General features: G+C 38.7%; 1 long non-coding RNA gene across 1 annotated transcript; it reads left to right on the top strand.

Annotated features, from left to right (window-relative positions):
* The first annotated feature begins 1690 nt into the window (after positions 1-1690).
* Positions 1691-2837, top strand: LOC137851696 (uncharacterized). The gene is made up of 3 exons (XR_011093368.1): positions 1691-1884; positions 2058-2152; positions 2682-2837. It is a non-coding gene; the product is annotated as an uncharacterized lncRNA (long non-coding RNA).
* Positions 2838-8679: the final 5842 nt, after the last annotated feature.

Here is an 8679-nt window from a genome sequence, read left to right as displayed (position 1 = left end):
TTATTAATTATTATTATTATTATTATTCATGTATCACCAAAATTAAATACAGTTTGTCTCTGTGTTGTTTTTTTTTTTTTTTCCTCATTATTATAAGAAATGCTGGATGCATTTATTTATTTATTTTTGCCTTAGATCTGTAAAATGCTCATTTTCTGTCTACATATAGATGAAAGCAGAATGGATAGCATTCAAATAAAATATTTTTTAGCATTATATTATTTCCTAAACATTGTTAAGACAACTCATTTTCAGTTGCAATTCTCACTGCAAATATTCCATAACCTCCTTTCACACCATGTGTAGATCGCTATTTTGAGTCTTTTTTTTTTTTTTAATCAATCCCTAAGACTCTTTAACTGTGGAAGTGTTTCTCCCACTATCAGTTCTCAGCAGTATTGTTGAGAAAAAATGAGATTGGGTTGCAGACCTCCGTACATAAGAAAAAAAATTCTCTTTCCTGGCTGCTTTTCATTGGCCTCATTTTCATGTAATTCATGTATTTTTATCTCAGAGAAAAAACACCTTGCTTGCAACCATCTTATTTCACATAGACTGTGGATACACACAACATTTTATGTTGTCTACATTGTACTTTTGGGTTGTTGGGAAACAAGAACAATACCAAACATGAAAACACTGAAGCAGAATTCTTTCAGACACACAAGACAAGTGGCTCTTATGGAAAAGTTTGATATATTTGACATTTCAATAAAGTATTTGTGCCAAGTTGGAGACCTCTTCCAAAAGTCAGCTGTCCTTTGACTGCACATAGGCAATTGTAAGAAGATAATACAGCAATATCTTCAAACACTTTTTTACTTTGCACACATTTAAATCTGAGATACAGGTTACCATCTAAAAATATAGACAGCTGCTACCAATAGACTTCTTTCTATCATCTTTCCCATGCTGCCTTTAGTCCACAGACTACAGTTTGATAGCCAAAGAGGCAAAAATTTTTCACTTGTGAGACAATTATCCAGATCTTCTGGTCTCATGGGAAGGCAACCATAACATTCTTGTAAACACTACTACCATAAAGAGAGAACTATTGTATGATGGAGGGGCCTTCCTTCAGTGTTCCAGAAATGTCCAGTTACCAGTTCAGAGTAAAAATACCTGGGTGCACAGATTTTCTAGGGACACATTTTTCTTAAAAGAAGCAATGAGATTATCTCCTCTGTTTTCTTATTCTTCTATTTTTATTTTATTTTATTTTTAATTTTATTTTTATGTACAATATATTTAACTCATCATTTCTGCTGAAGAACAGCAAAAATTCCTTCAGGAGTTTAGAATAAATTGCCAGATGAATGCCCAGTTGAGCTACAATGTTTATGAGTCTTTGAAATTTCTGGTTTTATAGTACAGATATCTTTAAGTCCCCCTCATGATTTACTTTAGAAAGTAACTAAGTAAACTTTGGTGAACAATGTGGTTTTTTGTTTGTTTGTTTGTTTTGTTTTGTTCTTTTTTTGTTTGCTTGTTTTTTGTTTGTGGTTATTGTTTTGTTGTTGTTGTTGTTTGGTTGGTTTGGGGGTTTTATTGGTTATTTTTTCCATATCAGAGCAGTCATCCAGAAAAGAAAGCATTCTACAGAAATAATTGAAATATTCAGTTGATCATTTTCAGAAAAAAAACTCATTCTTCTATGCAGTTATGCAATTATGGAGCATCTTGAATGATTGTCACTTAAAAGGGTTGTAACTCTCCTGTTTTATTAGGAACAGCTGGCAGATATATCAGAGCCATCAATGGGATTATTGCTTTGAAGCAGATGTTAAACAGAATGGGGCAATAACAGCTGTTGCAATTAGAGGCATTGTGGGCACATTTCTGCACATATCTGTCTCAACATGACAATGATCCAACCAAAGACCAGTAAGTCACACATTATTTTTTTTCAAATATTCAGAAATTTTAATTTCACATCAGCAGTGCTATCAACATGATTTTTCTTATGGCTTATGTAATTTCTGAAGTACCTTAGGCAACGGGAAAAAAAAAAAAAAAAAGAGATCTCAAGTGTCAGCTGATAATTTTTTCAACTTTAGTTTCAGATGAGAAAATATTTTTAGCCATGAGTCAAACCCACTATGGAAGTCCCCGAGACTGTCAAAAAGACCGTGGTCTGAAGTGGTCATGAAAGGTAAACCTGGTTCATCATTTCACACCTGTGTGCCCCCTTTCCCTAAGGACTTTGGAGGACTTCACTAGCTGTGACAGAGATTTCTGTTTATGTGTGCTCCAAATTCTGCTCAGAGCATATTTAGGACAGCTGCAGTTTACAGTAGATATTTTAGTTAAACACATAAATGGCTATATATTAGTCTATGTGAGGTGGAGAAAAGGGTTTAAATGCTGAAGAAGGGTTTAGGACAACTTAACTCCACCCAGAGGCTTTCATCTTGAACTGAACACATCTATACAGAGTGACTCTATGAGAGAAACACTACATAAGAGATCTTTGGTTGCCAACAAAAATTACATGCATCCCTTACTGAGTATGAAGCCCAGAATCTCTATGCCTGCTAGATTTCCTTTCCCTTATTGTTAATCCCTTTCCTCTTCCCTTCCCCTTTCCATTCCTCAGCCCTGTCAGATAATGATAAAATACATTTTTATTATTTTATTATTATTATTATTATTTAATACTTTGTATATCCTCAATCTTTCAGAAGTATCACAGTGGATTCACACCCTTCCAGTGAGGTTTGCACAGAGGTCAAGAGGCTGTGAAAATTTCTTTGGGATTGTGAAGACTGGAGAAGCATCAAACAATTTTGACTAAAGAACCAGCATTTTTAATGGTCTATTTACAGTGAAAGAAATGAAGTGAGTGATGTATTAGATCATAAATGTTGTGTTTCTGATCTGTTGAGCAGGAATGTCTGTCATTTTTTATTTATTTATTGTGATTGTCAGAGTAAAAGATAATGAAATGAAGATAATGAGATGAAAAGAGATAATGGGACAAAAAAGTCAATTTTCATTTTCTTCTTCCTCTTGTACTCAACACTAGTACTTTATATTTGCTGAAGACATACATTCACTACAGCCACATATTTATTGTCTTTTTCATCATCTGGACATGAGAGTCAAAGAAAAAGTATCTTATGTTTAGTCTATAACTCAGACTGTCATCATGCTTCTCAGCCTTGCTGATTAGGACTTTTCTTTCACAGAATCACAGAACTGTAGGGGTTGGAAGGGACCTCAAGAGACCATTGGGTCCAACCCCCCTGCCAAAGCAGGTTTCCTAGAGCAGGTTGCCCAGGTAGGCATCTAGATGGGCCTTGAATGTCTCCAGAGAAGACTCCACAACCTCCCTGGGCAGCCTGTTCCAGTGCTCTGTCACCCTTACCATGAAGAAGTTCTTTTGTGTGTTGGTGCGGAACTTCCTGTGCTCCGTTTTTTTTACCATTGCCCCTTGTCCTGTCCCCACAAACCACTGAAAAGAGGTTGACCAAATCCCTCTGTCTGGACTACGGTCCATACTGTCATCCTTTTCCTGCCCAAGAACCTTGAATCTATTACCCAGTGACACCATGGGGGTTGGTGGCACCATGGGTGTTGGGGACAGACGCCTCCTTCTGCTTTGAGCAGAGAGGAGGGCCCAGCCCCTTTCCTCTCATGAGCAGTCAAGCCTTCTGTCCTGCAGGTGAGCAGCTGGATCAGCCACTACCCCTTGCAGGGATTTAAGAGGGGGCTGCTGGGCCTCAGTAGGGGCAGGTTGACACCTCCTATCTGTCTCCCTCAGAGACTCCCAGGAGCCCCTCAGGCTGCCCATTTCTTGCTGCAGCCTGGCCATCCACTCGAGCAGTTCCTTGAGCAGGGAACACCTGCACCTATGAGAGCCCTCTCCTCTCTCAGGACCCAGGGGGGCCTCCAGATTCCAGAGATTCCCACAGTCTCCAGACTGGACTGCCACTTTACCCCACAGAGGATCCACCTGGGTGCCCACTTGAGCCCAGGGTGGCTGTGTCCCCTTAGTTCAGGTCGCTGCCTCGGCCCAGCCGCTGCCAATGGGTGCCCACCATGGTGAATTATAACTTTTAAGAGGCAGAGTTCCCAGAGGAGAGGAGTGTAAGGGAAAGGGTGGTGGGAAAGGGAGGAGAGGATCCTCCCCATCCTCCCCGCTGCCTTGCTTGAACAGCCTGCACAGCCTAAATGCCTGGCCTAACTGCCTGCCCTGGGGCCTGCTTTTATTCCATCAGGGGTTGTGTGCTGCCCCTGATGGAATAAAACGTCAGGGCCTGCAGTGGCACAAGCACAGCTCCTGCCTGCTCGGTGTGGGGCCAGGGCTGTGGCTCTGACCAAAGGGCTCTGTGTTGTGTTACTGGGGGTTAGGGTTTGGCTCCATACGCCTCCCTGCCAGGAGCCTTCACTGCAGTCGATCTGCACGAGGTCCTCGCTAAAATGGCCAACATCTCACTCTCTTTCAAACAGGAAATGTTCTTAGTTTAATCAACTAATTTAACAAAACTTCTTACTCCATTAGGATCTGACCTTGCCACTGCAACTACTTAATACCTCATGGAATCTGGATCAAGTATTTCATATTTTCTCAGTGGGTCCTCCTTTTGTTGCAGTGTGAGGACTATCTAGTGATGGTCCCTGGTACTGCTCTGACAGCCTCAGTCACCAGACTGCACTGGAGAGGCGACTGGGACAAATCTTGTCTCTCATGCTCTGTCATTGCCATAATAATGGCTGCTTTAGGGTGTGTGATTTGTAAGAACTTGGCATTCATCGAAGGCTTCTCCAGGGTAAAAGCTGATGACCCCACATCCTTCTGATAACCTTTCATCATTACCAGACAGTATGACAACACTGCAATATTTTCCCATATCTACCATACCCCTCACTTGACTGAGGCTTGTTTAAGCTGGCTCTTGCTAGACAGCATTACCCGAGGATAAAGTTATCTTCTGTTATCTACTGGTCATGTTGGCAGTTATTAATGATGTTATGCAATCTTCCTAAGTATATATAAATTACTGCTGTTCAACAAGCTCTTTATTGTTATTGCCAACATTGATTTGTATCCATAGTTCACATAATTTATGATTCACACACCACAAATGACCAGTAAAGAGGTATCTCTGGGTCATGTCTGCCACAGACTGCTATATAGTTGAGGATACAGATATTTTTAGGTAAGGGAGCACCCAGTTCAACTTCTAAATTAGAAAATTAGTCTGTTCATCTATCACTAGTAGCTCCAGCTCAGGCTCTGCCTTGAAACAGTTCTCTGTGGGCAATGAACTGCACAGCACAACAGACACCATGCAAAGGAAAAATAAACCCATGGATCCACAATCTTACACACTTATCTATAGCATGACTAAGAAACAATGTTTCACCAAAAGAGGTTTCCTGTTCTTGCTTTTCTTTATAAGACACATATGAAGATACAGAATTTCCCATCCTCATTTGAAATGAACTGTGTATTCATGAACTATTTCTAGCCTATGAGAAAGACATCTTTATCACCAGAAGAGTTAGATACAATTCAAGCTTCACATACTACCCTTTCAATTCCTCAGTGCCTAGAGAAACCACTTCTATATGAGGGGACACATTTTGTTTTGTGCAGTTTTCATCCCTCTAAATTGCAGTCTTTTAACTGGGAACACACAGGAACGCCAATTACTGACAATTGTAGTACTGTCATTTGTGATGCTAACATATCTTTCCAGTAGAAAATCTGTCCAGAGAATGGATACACATTGGTTGTGTATCCACTGTCCTCATTGCAAGTCTGTTTTTGCAGATATCTTTGCTTCATTTCATTTGAAGCCTTTGTTATTAGACCCTGGGAAACAAGGTCCTCCCACATTGCTGCATCAGCTCATTGCTTTGTTACTTAGAATGCATAGGATGTACAGAAAAATTGGTGACACAACTAATACTTTTTCAAGATAACAAATGTAAATAAATTGGGAAATAGCACAAATTATGTTTCTTGTCACGATAACACTGATAGCAGAAATGGGAAATAACATGAGCCAACTTCACTGATGTCACAAGATTTTCTTTGAATTCCTCAAGGTTATAATCGACTGATGCAGTAGTTACAGAAATAAATTTATCAGCTCAGCTGCAGTTTTATCAAACATCACAGCTATCTATATGTGTTGATCTGTATCTACCTAGAAAATAATTAAATGTTCTGATGATATTCATATATTTAAAAAACTTACGGATATCTCTTTAGAGAGATGGATTATTTCCAATCTTTTTAATTCTACTTCTGACTTAAATGCCATTACAATATAGAAATGTGAAGGCCAATTCTGAAGGGTAAGCCTTTTGTGTGACCTCTTTCCAACTTCTATTTATAGGCCTCAAGGTGAGACATCAAGCTTGGTTTCTGCTCCTGACCCAACATAGCATAGTGGCATCGTGAAGAGCCCAGAACAAACTTCACTAATGGCAGGAGAAGGAGAAAGTCCTAAAAACACCTTAGATTTTTGACACAGAGCCTTATAGTTATGTAAGATTTATGTTTTAAAGAAAATCACTTTCCCCTCAAGATTCTTCTAAGGGTTATGCAGATGCTTAATTATTAAGCACCATGAGTACTCCCACTGAAGTCAAAAGGGCTATTCATAATGCAGAAAGTCAAGATTGTTCATAAATCTTCAGGATAAGGGTTATTATACTAAAATTGTCATAGGAAAATATAACTTCGTGTCCAAATATATTTGTGTGCCCATCTTATAGTATTGTTATAGTTTAATGGGTTAATAGCTCCTTAAAATATAATTCTAATTCTAAGTTTCCTCATTTATAACACTTGGGTTTTGGAGACAATTAGAAATTCCTTATAACGCATTTTATGTTAAATTATTGATGTGTACTGTCAGCTTTAGTTCTATCTTCTACTGTGGTATCTCTACTGCATAATTATGCAAGTTAATGAAACTCATGAGTAGGTGTACTGAACTTTTAAATTAATTTGTATGTGGTTTATATGCAGAGGAACATACTGCATGGAGAATTGAAAATTAATAGCTATTCATATAGAAGTTCACTTATCTTATTTATCAGAAGTATATTAAAGCAACAAAATGAGATTAACATAAAAATCACAATCCTTTTTACAATATTTAAGTCACTGGTCTTAAATTCAAGCATTCAAAAGACTCTATGTTTAAGCCACCTTACAATAGATGTTTTAGCTTGAATGATGTTTTAGTAACCTGTCAGGATAATCAAAGAACATTATTAATATATATATATATTAGTTCTTTTTATGAAAATGCATTATTTTCACTACGGTTTCATGGATACATCCTAGAAAAAAAAAATAAAACAAAAAAAGCATATCTTGAACCAACATCTTTCAACCTAATTCAAACTACATCAGCCATAATTTATAATTTCCTTTAGAAAGTCAGAATGTCAATTAACTCTCACGTGCTCTGCAGTGCTGGTAATGCAACATAATAATACACCAAGCTGAAAGCCTTTGCTGAGTACCCACAGGACAGGACACTCACACTAAGGACATCAAAAAGCCACAATATGCAATCCAGGGATGGGTGAGCCAACAGAAACAGATCTAAGTGGGCCTGACAGTAGAAGAACTATACCTGTTGTAGGCTTTCTCTTGGAAAAATGTCAAACATGAGGAGGAAATATCTAATTGCTAAAGGCTGTAAACTTCAGTCAGCATGACAATAACATAAAACCTCAATGAGACAAGTAGCTATTAACACCTGACAGTCGAAGTTAGCTGCTGTTTTGTTTGTTTGTTTGTTTGTTTGTTTTGTTTTGTTTTGTTTTGTCTTTTGGTTGGTTGGTTTTGTGTGGTTTGTTTTTTTGTTGTTGTTTTTGTTTGTTTGTTCTTTTTTTGTTTGCTTGTTTGTTTCACAAGAAAAAGGACTTCTAAGTACATTCTATAGATCCTTGCTTTTAAATCAATGTCATTATAACTGAGTAGTGAATCCTCTACAACAAGATGCTGGTCTTAAAACTGGCTACCACTTGCACCTTGTAATTCATATTATGCTAGTTAGTACTAAGCATTTCTCCATAGAAAATACTGGTTAAGGGATACATTTAAACTATTGTGTTACTATGTGATTTATATTTGGAGCTTAGCCTTACATTTTTGGAGTTTGAGTGTGCATAAGATTCCATAGAATCATAGAACAGCTTGGGTTGGAAGGGACCTTAAATATCACCCAGTTCCAATGCCCCTGCCATGGGCAAGGATGCCACCCACTAGATCAGGTTTGCCCAGGGCCTCATCCAACACAATCTTGAACACCTCCAGGGAAGAGACGGGGCATCCACAGTTTCTCTGGGCAACCTGTTCCAGTGCCTCACCACCCTCACAGTGAAGAATTTCCACCTAACATCTCATCTAAATCGCCCATCTTTTAGTTTAAACCATTCCCCCTTTTTCTATCATTATCTTCCCAAACAAAAAGTTGTTCTCTGTCTTTTTTTATAAGGCCCCTTTACGCACTGAAAATCTGCAATAATGTCCTTTTTAATAGATCCACATGCTTCATGTGCAGGGTCATCCAGAGATGACCACAGCACTCCAAGTGGGCCCCCACTAGGGCCGAGCAGAGGGGGACAATCACCTCCCTCGACCTGCTGGCCACTCCTCTGTTGATGCAGCCCAGGATGTGACCTGGCCTGCGAGTGCACACTGCT

Source organism: Anas acuta, chromosome 2, assembly GCF_963932015.1.
Source record: "Anas acuta chromosome 2, bAnaAcu1.1, whole genome shotgun sequence".
Taxonomy (NCBI): Eukaryota; Metazoa; Chordata; class Aves; order Anseriformes; family Anatidae; genus Anas; species Anas acuta.
Note: the sequence above shows the minus strand (reverse complement) of the source record. Positions and strands in the feature narration are given on the sequence as shown.